Genomic DNA, 14,721 nt, shown 5'->3' with positions numbered 1-14,721 from the left:
GCCACAAGACTGTCCCTACCATAAAGAGGGCAGGTAGTCTAAGGGAAGGATATAATAGTCATTTTTAGGCATCATGTGAGGATACCTTAGCAATTGGGACAATCATCATGTTTTACTGAGGCAACTTCGAGGGACTAGATCTCATACGATGACTTCAATCTTTAAAGGCAACCTTTGCTTTTAGTATCCTTGGAATCGAGGGGCTTAACTATTTTTAACAAACGAAGGCAAAAAGGCAACAAGAAGGCAACAGGCAACGAGAGAGATTACCCTAAAGGTGTGTGTGTGGCACAATCAGGTGATTCAATTCAGTTATATTATCTTGTAATTAGTGAGCTATGTTAACTCAAGGCTTGCACTCCCTAAGATTAATAACCACGCAGTTAAAGGATACAAAAATTAAAGGCAGAATTTAAAAGTCCTACGCTATTACAATAAACACCTGTGGGCAGAAAAATAAAGGCAGAAATATAAACCTAAACTATTACAATAAACACCTGCACCTGCCAGGATCGAGCTCAGGACCCCATGGTTGTGAAGGAAACGCATCACCATCTGTGTCAGATAATGTTGTTGTCAACCGTTCATGTTCGTTGCATGAAGTATCATAATGTCTACGTTTTGGAATTTTCAAACAAAACTGCACGTGGGCCCCAGGAGATATTGAATAGCCCAATCACGTGAGGAGGGAGGAAACAAAATTGTTGACCAACCAATCACGCTAAGCCGCGTGTGGACGAAAGGTCTTCTCCATTGTTCATCATCATCTTAAAACCACTGCTATAGTTTAGCTTCGAAACGGCGATGGTCTTTGCTACGAATAGCGGTAGCGATTTCTGCAAAATTCAAAAGCTAAAAAAAGGACGTTAAACAAATAAAGTGAGTGCCCAGATCCGCATGAAATCTTCCCCTGAACATGATGGTGGTGTTAGTTTCTGGTGAATCCTCCTGTAACTAAGCATACGAAGCTCACAAGCTCCCTTGCCCTAACAATGGCAAGTGATCTTCCGGCCACCAAAAGCTGCAAGGGAATGATCAAATCTCTTCTAATACATCACATGATCATGTTAGCAACGTTAGTTTTAATTGAAACAGACGATAAGATCAAAAACGATAATAAACATGTTTTGAGAAATATGAATGCATATGTGCAGCCATAGGACGAGCATGGGACTGTACAAGGAATACTTCTTACCTTCCCTTACCTGAAGAACATGACTGGATGATTAGAAAGCTCTGGAGAGGTCTGTGAATCAAGTTTCTGAAAATTGTAAACTTTAGGTGTAACTTTGCACTTGGAAACCCTAGTCTCAAGACTCCTATTTTCGTCCTCTTGATGTTGAGTATGCTGGCTATATATATAGGAGAGAATTAGGTCAAGAAACTTGTGAAAGAATCAAGTGATTGATTACAAAAATTTGATTTGGAAATATGCATGCAATCTTTCCAAATTTGGCCAATCTTATTTACCATCTCTTTTCACGTATTCTTTGGCCTCATCACTGATTTAAAATCAATTTAGGTTTAAATGAATCAATTACATAATTTTTGAATATTAAACCATGAATTTATTTGATTTATTTTGTATTTAAATGAATAAATCCAAAACTAAATTAAATAAAATCACCAAATAATTAGAAATTGGTTTATAGGCTCTCAATAGGCTTAATATCACGTGGACATCTCAAAGTTAAAGGCCCATTACTCAAAAGTATAAAAATCACCAACTAGGGTTTCAAGCATTTTCCAATTTTTAACCAACTTTAGCAATGCGTATCTCTCTCAATTTTAACCCTATGAAGGTTTTATTGATCATTTTAGAAAGCTTAGAGTGTCCTATAAATGACCCTTTTGGTTTCATCTCAATTGAGTTTTCCATTTGCAAGTTATGAGCTTTGACCCAAAAGGTGTTTTTGTTGACTTTTTGGAGGACCTATAATCTCTTTGACCATATCTTTCAAGTGAAGCATTTTTAGACTTGGCATGTGAGAGACAAAGTTGTAGAGAATTCAATTTTCTTCAAAATGAGCTTTGGATGGGAAATTTCTGATGTTCCATGTGGAAGTTATGGCTGGTCAAAGTTCAGTTGACTTTAGGTCAAAAAACCATAATTTAGAAACTTTAGGTTTTGTTGATTTCTGAAATTTCCTTGATGAATCATGATCAATCCTTGATCAAATGATGAATGATACTTCAAGATATTGATGTTGACCAAAATCAAGTGTTTTGACTGTGATTTGACCATAGTTGACTTTTAGGTCAAACTGGTCGACTATTGACCATTTGAACTATTGACTGAGCAATCTTATGGATCAAAGCTTGAAACTTGGCATGAGGATCCTTTGAAGCATATGATAGGCCATGGAGTCCACTTGAGGCATCAGAAGTTGATTTCTCCTTGAGAAAAGAGAAAACCCTAGTTGGAGGCTTTGTTGCTTAGGAGACAGGTAAGTAAGCCTAATCCTTAGTGCTTGAGAATTTGAAGGTCGGGTGGATCAAAATATCTTGAAATATGATGGGCAAATTTTGGGGTATGACAGCTGCCCCTGTTCAATCTTCTTACACTTGAGGATGTAGATTGGCTTGTGTGCCTGTCAGAATCTGAGGGTGGAAGAGGATTGAACACTAGAATACCAAGAAATTTGCCCTTGCTGATGTAGGGACCTTTCTGGAGATGGGCTTAAAGATGCCATCAGGATGTTGGGAATATGAAGTGGGCTTAAAGATGCCACCTGTCTTGATAGGTTGAAAGTCAGAATGAGTCGTACGTTAGACTTTATCTGGAAGGATATACTTAGGATGAGTCGTACGTTAGACTGAATCCACTGTATTGATGAATGTCAAAGTAATCCATACGTTAGGCTGTACTGTAGGACGAGACATACATTAGACTAGATCCAATTGCATCGATAGATATCTGGAGAGTCGTACATTAGGCTGAAGGATGGGTCGTACGTTAGACCGGATCCACTGTGTTGATAGTTGTCAGAATACACCGTGCGTCAGGTTGTATCCTAGGATGAGTCGTACGTTAGACTGAATCCTTTGTCTTGAGAAGTACCAGAATGAGCCATACGTTAGGCTGCATCTGAGCTTAGTATGTTGATAAGTGTTTGTTGTAGATTGATCGTGTCAGTACCGTTCGTAGTAACTGAATTAGATCTTGGAAGGATGATCGTGTCTACACCGTTCGTGATGATAGAATTAGATCTTCGAATGTTGATCGTGTCAGCACCATTCGTAGTAACTGAATTAGATCTTGGAAGTATGATTGTGTCTACACCGTTCGTGATGATAGAATTAGATCTTTGAATGTTGATCGTGTCAGCACCGTTCGTAGTAACTGAATTAGATCTTGGAAGGATGATCGTGTCTACACCGTTCGTGATGATAGAATTAGATCCTCAAATGTTGATCGTGTCAGCACCGTTCATAGTAACTGAATTAGATCTTGGAAGTATGATCGTGTCTACAGCGTTCGTGATGATAGAATTAGATCTTTGAATGTTGATCGTGTCAGCACCGTTCGTAGTAACTAAATTAGATCTTGGAATGTTTTCGATTACTGCCAGGGGACTGATGTAGATATCATTGCCAGGGGACTAACATGATGAGAAGGATTTGTGAGATGGGCTTAAAGATGCCATCTGAAAGAGATAATTGTCACAAGTCAAAATATGCCCCTGATAGGAAGTTTCAGAATGTCCAGGATTCGAGCTTTCGGAATGTATATCTGATAAGAATGTTTCAGAAGTCTGGGGGTCATGCTTCCAGAATGTTCATCTGATTGGAACTTTCAGAATGTCCGGGGTTCGAGCTTCCGGAATGTATATCTGATAAGAATGTTTCAGAAGTTTGGGGGTCACGCTTCCAGAATGTTCATCTGATTGGAATGTTTCAGAAGTCTGGGGGTCAAGCTTCCAGAATGCTCATCTGATTGGAACTTTCAGAATGTCCGGGGTTCGAGCTTCCGGAATGTATATCTGATGTAGGTGTCTTTAGAATGTGTGGAGGGATATGCTTTCCAGAATGTATATCTGTCAGAGATTGATTTGTTGATGATATTCGTCAGCTTGGGAACTTACTTGAAAAACAAAGTTAGCAGCATGCAATGCCATGATGCATGGCATGTATTTATGTAATGATTGATTATGAATGATGAATGTATGCAACATGTTGTCAATGATGACAGTATACCGTAGGATAGTCTGGCGGGGAAAAATAAATCCCTGAATGTTATGGAGGATACAGAGTACAAGTCTTCTGTTTTAGTAAGAACTCCCGCTTCATGCTCGAGGATACTCAGTTGGGGATTTATGATTTCTGCTCGGGGATGAGAGCCATTTGAGTGATCTTGATGTACCCTAATTGGGGATAAGAGAGATGAATATAATCTCCGATGTTGCATCTGACTCAACTCAATATGAGTGCCGACCTTTATGGTGATTATTCGAAGATAACTTCTTGAGGACTACTCTGTGGGGATATGCCCCTGTGAAGCTGGCGTTGTGGGGAGGCGTGGATGCCTTGAACATTGCCCCCAGTGACTATAGTAACTGCCGTTCTTGGACTCGTATTGATTGGACCCATGAGTATTGATCGAAGTGTTGAACATGCCTTGCATAGCTTTGCTCTAGTTAGTAGGGATCTTGGAGAGATTCGCCTTGTGAAGGCTTTCTGAGATATATATACTATGGGTGATGCCCCTAGTACTTATAAGTTTAAGGTGATGCCCCTAGTACTTATAAGCTTAAGGTGACGCCCTGACTGATCGGGAAGTAGCTTCAGACCCATTTGGATGTATGCCCCTGATTGTCTGATGCTCCTGAGAAATTCTTCAAATCTTGACCTGATTTCCCCAGATTGATTGGACAAAAGATGTCATGCCCCTTGTATTCATTGACTTCTAATCAACTGAGCCAGTTATAAGAGATGTTGCTGCTGTAGTGGTTTTTTCTGTCGGGATGACTTTTAGTCATTAGTCGTAGCCTGTGCAGGTTCTTTCTGCTGCTAACATTTGAAATCATGTAGCAGAATATGTTTAATAATGAATTCATGAGATGCAATGCATATGTCTGTCTTGAGTTTGTTGAAAAATATTAAAATTGGAGATGTAAAAGCGCGATGTTTATAAAAACGTGATGTTTGTAAAAGACGAAATATCAACTCAGCATTTGTGGTAAACCTTAAGGAGTCAGGATACCTTTTTTATGACAGTATGCTTTCGAACTAACCATGCTTCAATTAGGACTTTCAAGGGTTGTAATGTGGCTTGGTTCATGGTTTAAGAAACAAAAGATAATGGCTCAAAGTTTATTTGTACCCATCCCAATCTTCGTGATGTTCTTTGATCCTATGCTCAGTTAACTTTGCATTTAAGTTCTAGCAGGTCTTGCAGCCGTAACATTGACATTTGATGATGGTTGAAGCACCAGAAGTTTATTTGGACAGGCAGTCGTCCCTTTTTGTAATTCTTTTTTCTTTTGTCGAGGATTTGTAGTGACCTCTTTTTGACTTTGTTGTCCCTAACTTTTGCCTGAACTGTTTATTTTGAGATTACAGTCAGCGGGATATTTCGATTTTCGATAAGTCTCCTTCATAGGTTTTGACTTAACAGTTTTTTCTTTCTAGTGGATCTTGACTGCCTGACTTTAATGGTTACGTGGATTCATCATTATTTGTGTAAACAACGGCTAGTATAATTGAGTTAACTGAGTAACTTCCCTGCCCCAGGTTATGATTAAGGGTTTTAAATTGCATATGAAAGAAAATGTCTACTCCTTAGGCTCAAGAAGGGTTTAAGAGGGATTAACATCCTTATATCTTCACTGTTTAGGAATTGAAACAATGCATGTACATCGTCAGCATAGTCTGTTCAAAAGCACCACTGTATGAGGTTGCGGTATCGTTTTCGTCATCCTCCCTTAAAAGGCTTACAACTTAGTAGGAGTTGAATATCACAAAACATAAATAAAGTAAAGACACAATTTAAATGAGTGATAGCGAAGTAATTTATTCAAGACAAACATATGCAATGCACTAATGATGATTATTGAAACAAATAATGTCTATCATAAGTCAAACGTTTAAACAAACAGAAAAGAAATTACAAATGAAAGTAAATCTAATGATCCAAAAGTTTGTCCGTCTAGCCATCCACAACATTAGCAATCTTGTTGTGATTGGGAATGGGAGAAGTGATCACGCTAGGGGTTGCAGGAGGGTCAAACTTGATTTCCCCGGCATCAATCATGTCTTGAATATTATTCTTCAATGTCCAGCAATTGTCAGTGTCATGTCCAGGACTATTGGAGTGATATGCACACCTCGCGTTGGGATTATAGCGAGGGGAGGAAGTGTTAGGATTTGGATGAGGAGCTATTTGTGTAAGTAGCCCTGCTTTCAACAAGTGTTGCAGCGCTTGAGTCAAAGACATGTTGATCTTTGTGAATTGTCTTTTGGATGCGCCTTATTTACGTTGGTTGTTTTGTTGTTGTATCGATGCTTGATTAGAGACCAGGATTGCCCCAACAATGTCGGATTCATTCCTCCCATTGTATGGATTTTTTGTGACACTAGAAGCTGAAGTCACTAGAATCTTTCCACTTCGAATTCCACTTTCAACATGTTCCCCAGTCAGTATGAGGTCGGTAAAACCAGATGAAGATCTTCCAATTAGATGGTTGTAGAAAGGACCAGTTAGTGTACTCATGAACATATCCACCAATTCTCTGTCCGCCAAAGGGGGTTGAACTCTGCCAGCCAAGTCTCTCCATTTCCGAGCATATTCCTTGAAGCTTTCTTTCGGCCCCATGGACATGCTTTATAGTTGCATGCGAGTCGGTGCTAGATCAGCATTGTATTGGTATTGCTTGTAGAAAGCAACAGCCAAGTCTTCCCAAGTATGAATGTTGGTACCCTTTAGTTGATAGTACCACTCGAGTTGGGTTCTAGATAAACTCTCTTGGAAAAAGTGGATCCACAGCTTCTTGTCAGCAGTATGAGGCTGAATCTTCCTCACATAGGACTTTAAGTGCAGTTTAGGACAGGAGACTCCATCATACTTAGCAAAGGTCAGAGTCTTGAATTTCGGAGGAATGACAACCCTTGAGATGAGTCATAGCTCTTCAAAATCCAACCCAGGTACCTTCTGAATCTCCATGAATTTCATACGTTCTTCCAGCAATTTGTATTTGTCATCAAGATGTTCGTCCTCATAGTAGTAGTTCTCTTATTCCTCAGAGGGCTTGACAGAATCGTGGTTACTCTTTGCATCAGTTTTGACACTAGCGTCGTCCTTTTGTTCATCGTCATCCTCTTCGAAAACCTTAATTTCTTCAGCTTTCTTAAGTGGACCTCGGAATCTACTTCCCCTATTAAGGACACCCACGGATCTTCTGGACTTCTTCTCCTTCTTGGTCAGCAAGGTTTTCAACTCATCTTGCCCCTTGGCCAAATTCAAAATCAAAGCTTGGAACTGGGTGTTCTGAGCCTGAAGGTCTTTGACTGATTGCTCAAGATCCATTTGTGCTGAAATAAACAGCGAGGAAGGATGAGAGACCCATCATAGGAAACCTGTTATGCAATATTATGAATGCAGATGCAATGTTTTCAAGGATCTTTAAGAAATTTAGATAGCAACGTCAGAAAATGATTTGGTCGCCTCTTCGTTTGAAGAACTCTGATTCTTGGATGCTCTTCTATGGGAATCAAGCTCACCATATCCAGTGGGTCATAGCCTCTGATTCGGGATACCTCTGAGTTTGGACGCATATGGCTAGAGGAAAATAAATCCTCCTGCCCCTTGATAGGTGTTGAGCCTTTGAATTGGAAGGTATGTGGCTAGAGGAAAATAAATCCTCTTGCCCCTTGATTAGGATTGCAGTACTTGATAAGAGTACCTAAAATTGTGCGCCCTAAATCCCGAAGATCCTTGAAAGGGTTAGTTAACATGCAATGTTATGATGTCATGATGTCATGATGTTATGCGAATGCAATGTATCAGGCAAAACGTAAGGTAATAAGGACAAACAAGTCCTACAAAAGAAACCTGCAAGGAAATCAAAGGGTTAGATAACAAACAAGTCACACACGAGTCCTTAGGTTTAAAGGCTTGTATGGAGTCCATAGGTAAGTACCCTCCCCACTGAAGTTTAGTTGGTTTAACCTGTCCTAAAATAGTAACCAGGTTCTATGGTGCTCATCTCGACGATCGTTCTCAAAAGCATTATCTCAATCAGCGCTCGGGTGGCTGACCGAAAACATCTTGAAAGATTGATCTCAACGAGTGTAGCATCGAGTATCAACCAGCTTCAGTCAGGAATCCAAAGCCGGCCATCTTGCTGCTTTCTAATAGGCCAAAGTCAAGTTCAACTAGGGTTCTAAGGGCAAATTAGTGCTTAATGACACCACGCGGCAGTCAAATGTCTCCTCAATCACTTTCAAGGGCCATCAGGACAAACCAATGTGTCACACTAACGGTGGCCACTAGATCAACCATATCGATACAAGTCGTACAGTCTCCTTGGTCTATTGCCACATAGCTAAGGTACACTAGATCCGGGTGTAGGATTTTTCACACAAGAGCATTCCCAAACAGTACCCTTAAAAATAAAGCAAACAATACAATCAATTTAAAGTGATCCTAAACTTTAAGGTAACCCCTCTTTTATTCGAAGTCCCCAGCAGAGTCCTCAGTTCTGTAATACGGTGGGGGAACTGACTTTTTTGAAAATGTTGCGGATAGCAAGAGTCGCCACCGACTTTTATTTTATCCAATTGGAAAGGCAAAAAAAACAGGAAAGACCTTTGAAAAGACTTTGAGTTTGGGGGGTAGGTTATACAAAGGGAAGGTGTAAGCACCCTTTGTATCCATGGGCTCTTAATTGCTTAGCTCACTTTTGAATTGTTTGAAATGTTTGAAGTGTCGTGTGTGTTTAGAAAAGATTTTTGAATAAGGACTTTAGCTTGTAAATAAGCGTAGCCTTTTTGAATTGATTTGAAAAGGAGGTGTGAAAAGCGTTTTGAATTTTGAATTGAATGTGAGCAAGCATTTAAGAACACCTACCCTAAGATTGTCTTAAGAGCAAGAAGTCTTTCAATTGGATGTTGAAGGGTCATCGAGGTTATCGTTCGCCATAAGACTGTCCCTGCCATAAAGAGAGCAGGTAGTCTAAGGGAAGGATATAATAGTCTTTTAAGGCAACATGCGAGGATACCTTAGCAATTGGGACAATCGTCATGTTTTACCGAGGCAACTTCGAGGGACTAGATCTCATATGATGATTTAAATGATTTAGGCAACCTTTGCTTTAGGTATCCTCGGAATCAAGGGACTTGACTATTTTCAAGGCACAATTCGTAAGGCAACAAGGCGATAGGCAACCAGAGGGATTACCCTAAAGGTGTGTGTGTGGCACAATCACGTGGTTCAATTTAGTTATATTATCTTGTAATTAGTGAGCTATGTTAATTCAAGGCTTGCACTCCCTAAGATTACTAACCACGCAGTTAAAGAATACAAAAATTAAAGGCAGAATTTAAAAGACCTATGCTATTACAATAAACACCTGTGGGCAGAAAAATAAAGGCGGAAATATAAACCTAAACTATTACAATAAACACCTGCAGGTAAAATAGAGGAAGAATTGAGCGCGAAAATAAAACTTTACAAATTATAAGGTAACAGATCAAAAATTAAAAGGGTTAGGAAAAGGAAAAACAGTGATTAATAATCATGATGAAAAATAGTTAGCCAAAAATAAAATCAGGGTTTAAAAACCTAAAAAAAAATAAATTAACCTAAAATTAAATTATTATCCTAAAAATAAAACCCTAATTATTTTATTAATCTAAAACTAAATGAATAAACTTAATTTTAAACTAAACTTAATTAAAAACTAAGGTTAATTTATTAACTAATTAAAAGGCTAATTCTATTGATTAAAAATAAATAAATTTTGTTATTATAAAAAAAATGTTAAGTTTTTTTTTATAAGGATTAATTAAAAGGAGTTTAGTTAAAAAAGAAAGTATAAACAAAATAATTATAAAACAAAAAAATAAATAAAAAAAATTAAAGAACCTGGGCGTGTGATCCTGTATTGCGCTTCCTTGAGAGTGTATGGTAGAACTGCACTTCCAAAGGCGTCGGATCACCTTTCCTAAAGATCTGATGGTTGAGAAGCGATGGCGCACTGTAAGCCTGTATGCGCTGGGAGTAGAGAATCCATTAGAAAACCATAACACACAACTGTTTAAAAAAATACGTCCCAGGTGGGATTCGAACTCCCATCTCTAATATCAACATCATGTCTCTTTTCTTGACCGTTTTCTATGGAAATAGTTTGTGATGTGATATTTGTAGAACTAAAGATTATTATTATTATTAAACTATCTCCAAATATTATTCAAAGATTCAGTTTAAGCGAATATTGTGTTTATAAATAATTGATGAATTCCAGAAGAATTCAACGTTCAATCACCTTTAAAAGATCGCATCTATAATATTATTGAATCCTAGAAGGATTTCATAATTTTTTTTGTATCGATCTAAAAATTCATAATTTGTAATATGCTCATTAAAAGATTGTCATTCCAGAAAAATGACACAAATAATTTTAACGCATCCCAGAAGGATGGTTATTTTTTTTTTATAGATTATTGTTTATAACAAATTTTTTATATAGTTCCTGAAGAACTTATTAAACATCCCTGAAGGATAGAAAAATAAATTATTTTATAGTTCTTGAAGAACTTATCAATCCCTGAAGGATAGTAAATCAAATTAATTATATGACGATATAATTTTAGTGATATAATATTATATGATTAAATATGTTTAATTTTATAAGGGGTAATTGTTTGATGATTACATGATAATATGTTCATATGAATGTGTTTGATTAAAGTGTTTAATACTGAGATACTATTATATTGGTTTTGACTTATATTGGAGGTATCGAATATCTTTGTATTACAAAACACAATTTGGACAGAAAATGTGTAATAGAAAAGCTACCGTCTTTTTTCTCGGACTTGTACTACACTTATATTAGTACAATTGAAGCACATGTCATTGCAAACCAGTAGTTTACAAATTAGACTTAAATGTGTCGTTGGTAAAACCGATTGGGTCATCTCGGATATAATATGATGCGAATAATTTGTATTGAAGAACCAGAAGTTTCTTCAATCCAATCAATTTTTGTGTTTTTCTAAAGGAAAATAAAAATTTGAGAAATTGCGTTTTTATGACATTAATTGTTGCATTGACTAAACTATCATGCATATGTCTCTACTCAAAACCAGAAGTTTGTGAAATTATTTTCTCAACTAATTAGACTAATATCTTGTTTTCTGGATTTTTTAGAAATTCTTATATAAGTATCACATATATTATTAAAATTGATATTGAATACCATGTAATATATGTTCATAAAAAGAAAATGGACCCGGAGATCCATTCTTTAGACGTCTAAAGTTAATTATATGGTTGATACTTATGAGATCATCAATTCTAAATTTTATATTTGAAACATCCAAAGTATGATATTAAGATATTTATTCGCATTAAGCCAACAAGATACTATATCTTAGTCCTCCTTAATTTATTCTAATACTTCTCATCTAAATGAACATTTGGATGTGTTGTGTATATTCCAATTGCTCCAATATAATACATTAAGATGAGTCATGAAAGAATATTGAAAAAATATAATTAATATGAATCTCAATTTTGAGGATATAATTTGAGAAAATAATCAAATACTTGATTGTTGCCCAGTAGGCTGATTATCACTTGATAAATTAATTTTCCCAATATTAGGGGGAGGGAATAAGCAGCTGAAATCATGAACAAAAAGTTCAAATGAACAGCTGAAATCATGAACAAGAAGTTCAAATGAACAATTTAAAATAAATTGTTGTCTTGATCCTCGTACAAATCAATATGAACCAAAAGTTCAAAATATTATTCATTTGCAAAGTTTATGAAATAAATTATCAGCTGATAATACTCCACTCAAAGTGGATTCTCCTATTGGATAATATAATATTACAAATGAGTTGCTGATGCGCCTGAAGCGTGGTATGAAAGTCGATTCCAATGTTCAAAGTCCTCTACTAAGAAAAGAAACTATAGATGACCCAAGCGAGGATATGAAAATGCTAAGAGCACTTTGACCTAATTTAATTTTCAGTTCCAGAAGAACAAATCAAGTACTTGAAATATGAAATAAAGAGATCTCGATAAATTATGTCATGGATGAAATGGAATAGAACCGAAATTGAGATAACCAAATAAAGTCAATATTGACAATGTCTTTGTATACAATATAGCGCTAAAAGTGATCAATGATAACGAGGATCATGAGTCAAAGTCTATTAAAGATTATAGACTAAGTGAGAATTGGCCAAAATAAATTTATTCAATTAAAGAAGAATTAAACTCACTTTACAAGTGACTCACTTTTGGACCTGTAGTCCGAACACCTCAAGGTGTGAAACCAATTAGATATAAATGAGTTTTTGTGAAAAAGAAAAATAAGAATGATATAAAGTTTGATTTATTGCTCAATGATTTTCACAAAGACCTAAGATTGATTTTGATAAAACATATTCACCTGTAGTGGATTCAATCGATTTTTGATAATTAATTAGCCTTGTAACACATGAAGGGATTAATTTAAACATGATGGATATAATGACATCTTATTTATATGGTTCACTTAATAGTGACATTTACGTGAAACTCCCTGAAGGGTTCAATATACCAGAGACGCGTAATTGTGGATCTCGAGAAAACTAGTACATCAAATTGAACAAGTCTCTCTATGGGCTGAAAGAATCTGGATGCATGTGGTATAATCGCCTCAGTGAATATTTACTAAATGATGAATATACTAATAACTCAATTTGTCCTTTTATTTTCATAAAATGATGTGGAAAAGTATTTGCAATAATAGTTGTCTATGTGGATGACATAAGTATTATTGGAACTCCTGAAGAGTTTCCAAAAGCTATAAATTGCTAAAATAAAGAGTTTGAGATGAAGGACCTAGAAAAGACAAAATATGTCTAGGTTTGCAAGTTGAGCATGTGGACAAAATAATATTTGTACATCAAGAAGGCTATATAGAAAAATGTTGAAATGATTCTATATGGACAAATGTCACATGTTGCCTACTCCAATATAGTTTTTAGATCATTAGATATGGAGAAAGATCTTTTTATGCCTCGAGAAAGGATAAAAAATTGTTTGGTCCTGAAGTACCATATCTTAGTGCAATTGGAGTACTAATTCACGTTGCTAAATATACACATCATGATATATCATTTGAGATCAATCTATAAGTAAGATAGAATTATTCACCTACACGAAGAAATTGGAAAGCGGTCAAACATATACTTCGTTATCTTAGAGATGCAGGTTACTTGTCAGATTCTCATAATGGTAGATCAGAAAGAGGCTATTTATTTACATGTGATGGTACAATCAATTCATAGAGATCTATGAAACAAATCATGGCAACAACTTCATAAAATCCTGCATAACTATTACCACTACATGAAGTCACTTCGAAGAAGACATTTTAAGCAACGACTACAAATAATATCGTCTCACATGTAAATGTCTGCATGAGGGGGAGAAATACATATGTTTTGCACTCTTTTTTCCTTCACCATGGTTTTGTCCCACTGGGTTTTCCTGGTAAGGTTTTTAACGAGGCAATTCATATTCAAAGGATATTGTACTCTTTTTCCTTCACTAGAATTTTTCCCACTGGGTTTTTTTTAGTTAGGTTTTAACGAGGCATATCCTCAATGGACATCCAAGGGGAAGTGTTATGAATAAATATTATTGTGGATGTCCATATATATTCTTATCTTTCATCTTCATATTCCCTATTAAGTGGTATAGTAAGGTTATAATTTTCCACCTTCCTAATATCCTATAAATAGAGACCACTTTGCAATGTGAAGCTATCTACTTGAAAGATGATAATACAATATTAATTTTTCTCTTCTTTTCTCTCATTCATCTCTCCTTCATCTATATTGTTTTGGTTAATTTCATAACAATTTTAAAATTATTAGTTAATTTTAAATTTAGATATGTACTCCCTCAATTTCTTATTATAAGCAAAATTTAACTTTTTAGATTCATTAAATAAATGATATATCTAGTCTAAATACATCATTTATTGAATGAATGTAAAAAGTCAAATTTGCTTATAAAAGAGAATGGAGGGTGTATCTAAATGCAATTTTCATCCTATCAAATAAATTTATCGGTGCGACGCACGGGTATCTAGGTAGTTCTCCATTTATTATTTTTTTTTTACTAAAACAACAATTGACCGACAAGTGCACTACTATAAGTTGCAGGAGTATCTAAGTTTTTTTATCTAAAACAACATTTGACAAACAAGTGTTCTACTATACAGCTTTCTTCGCCGTCTTGGCTTTTTTGGAAGATTGGTGACATTGATGTTGGACGACACAATGGACAAATGGGCATATAACAGATATTTAACAGTCAAATGTACAATACAACAAAAAGTAAAATTTATTTATAATAGTGAACCGGAGGGTGTACCTACATTTTTCTATCAATGTCAGAACAAACAATCCATTTCTTAAACTAAACACTGCATTAATTTAAATTTTCAAAACTAATGATGTCTGACAATGAATTTGAATTTATTTATGTAGCAAACC

The sequence above is a fragment of the Vicia villosa genome, unplaced genomic scaffold, assembly GCF_029867415.1.
Source record: "Vicia villosa cultivar HV-30 ecotype Madison, WI unplaced genomic scaffold, Vvil1.0 ctg.001436F_1_1, whole genome shotgun sequence".
Classification (NCBI taxonomy): Eukaryota; Viridiplantae; Streptophyta; class Magnoliopsida; order Fabales; family Fabaceae; genus Vicia; species Vicia villosa.
This window is presented reverse-complemented; position numbering follows the sequence as displayed.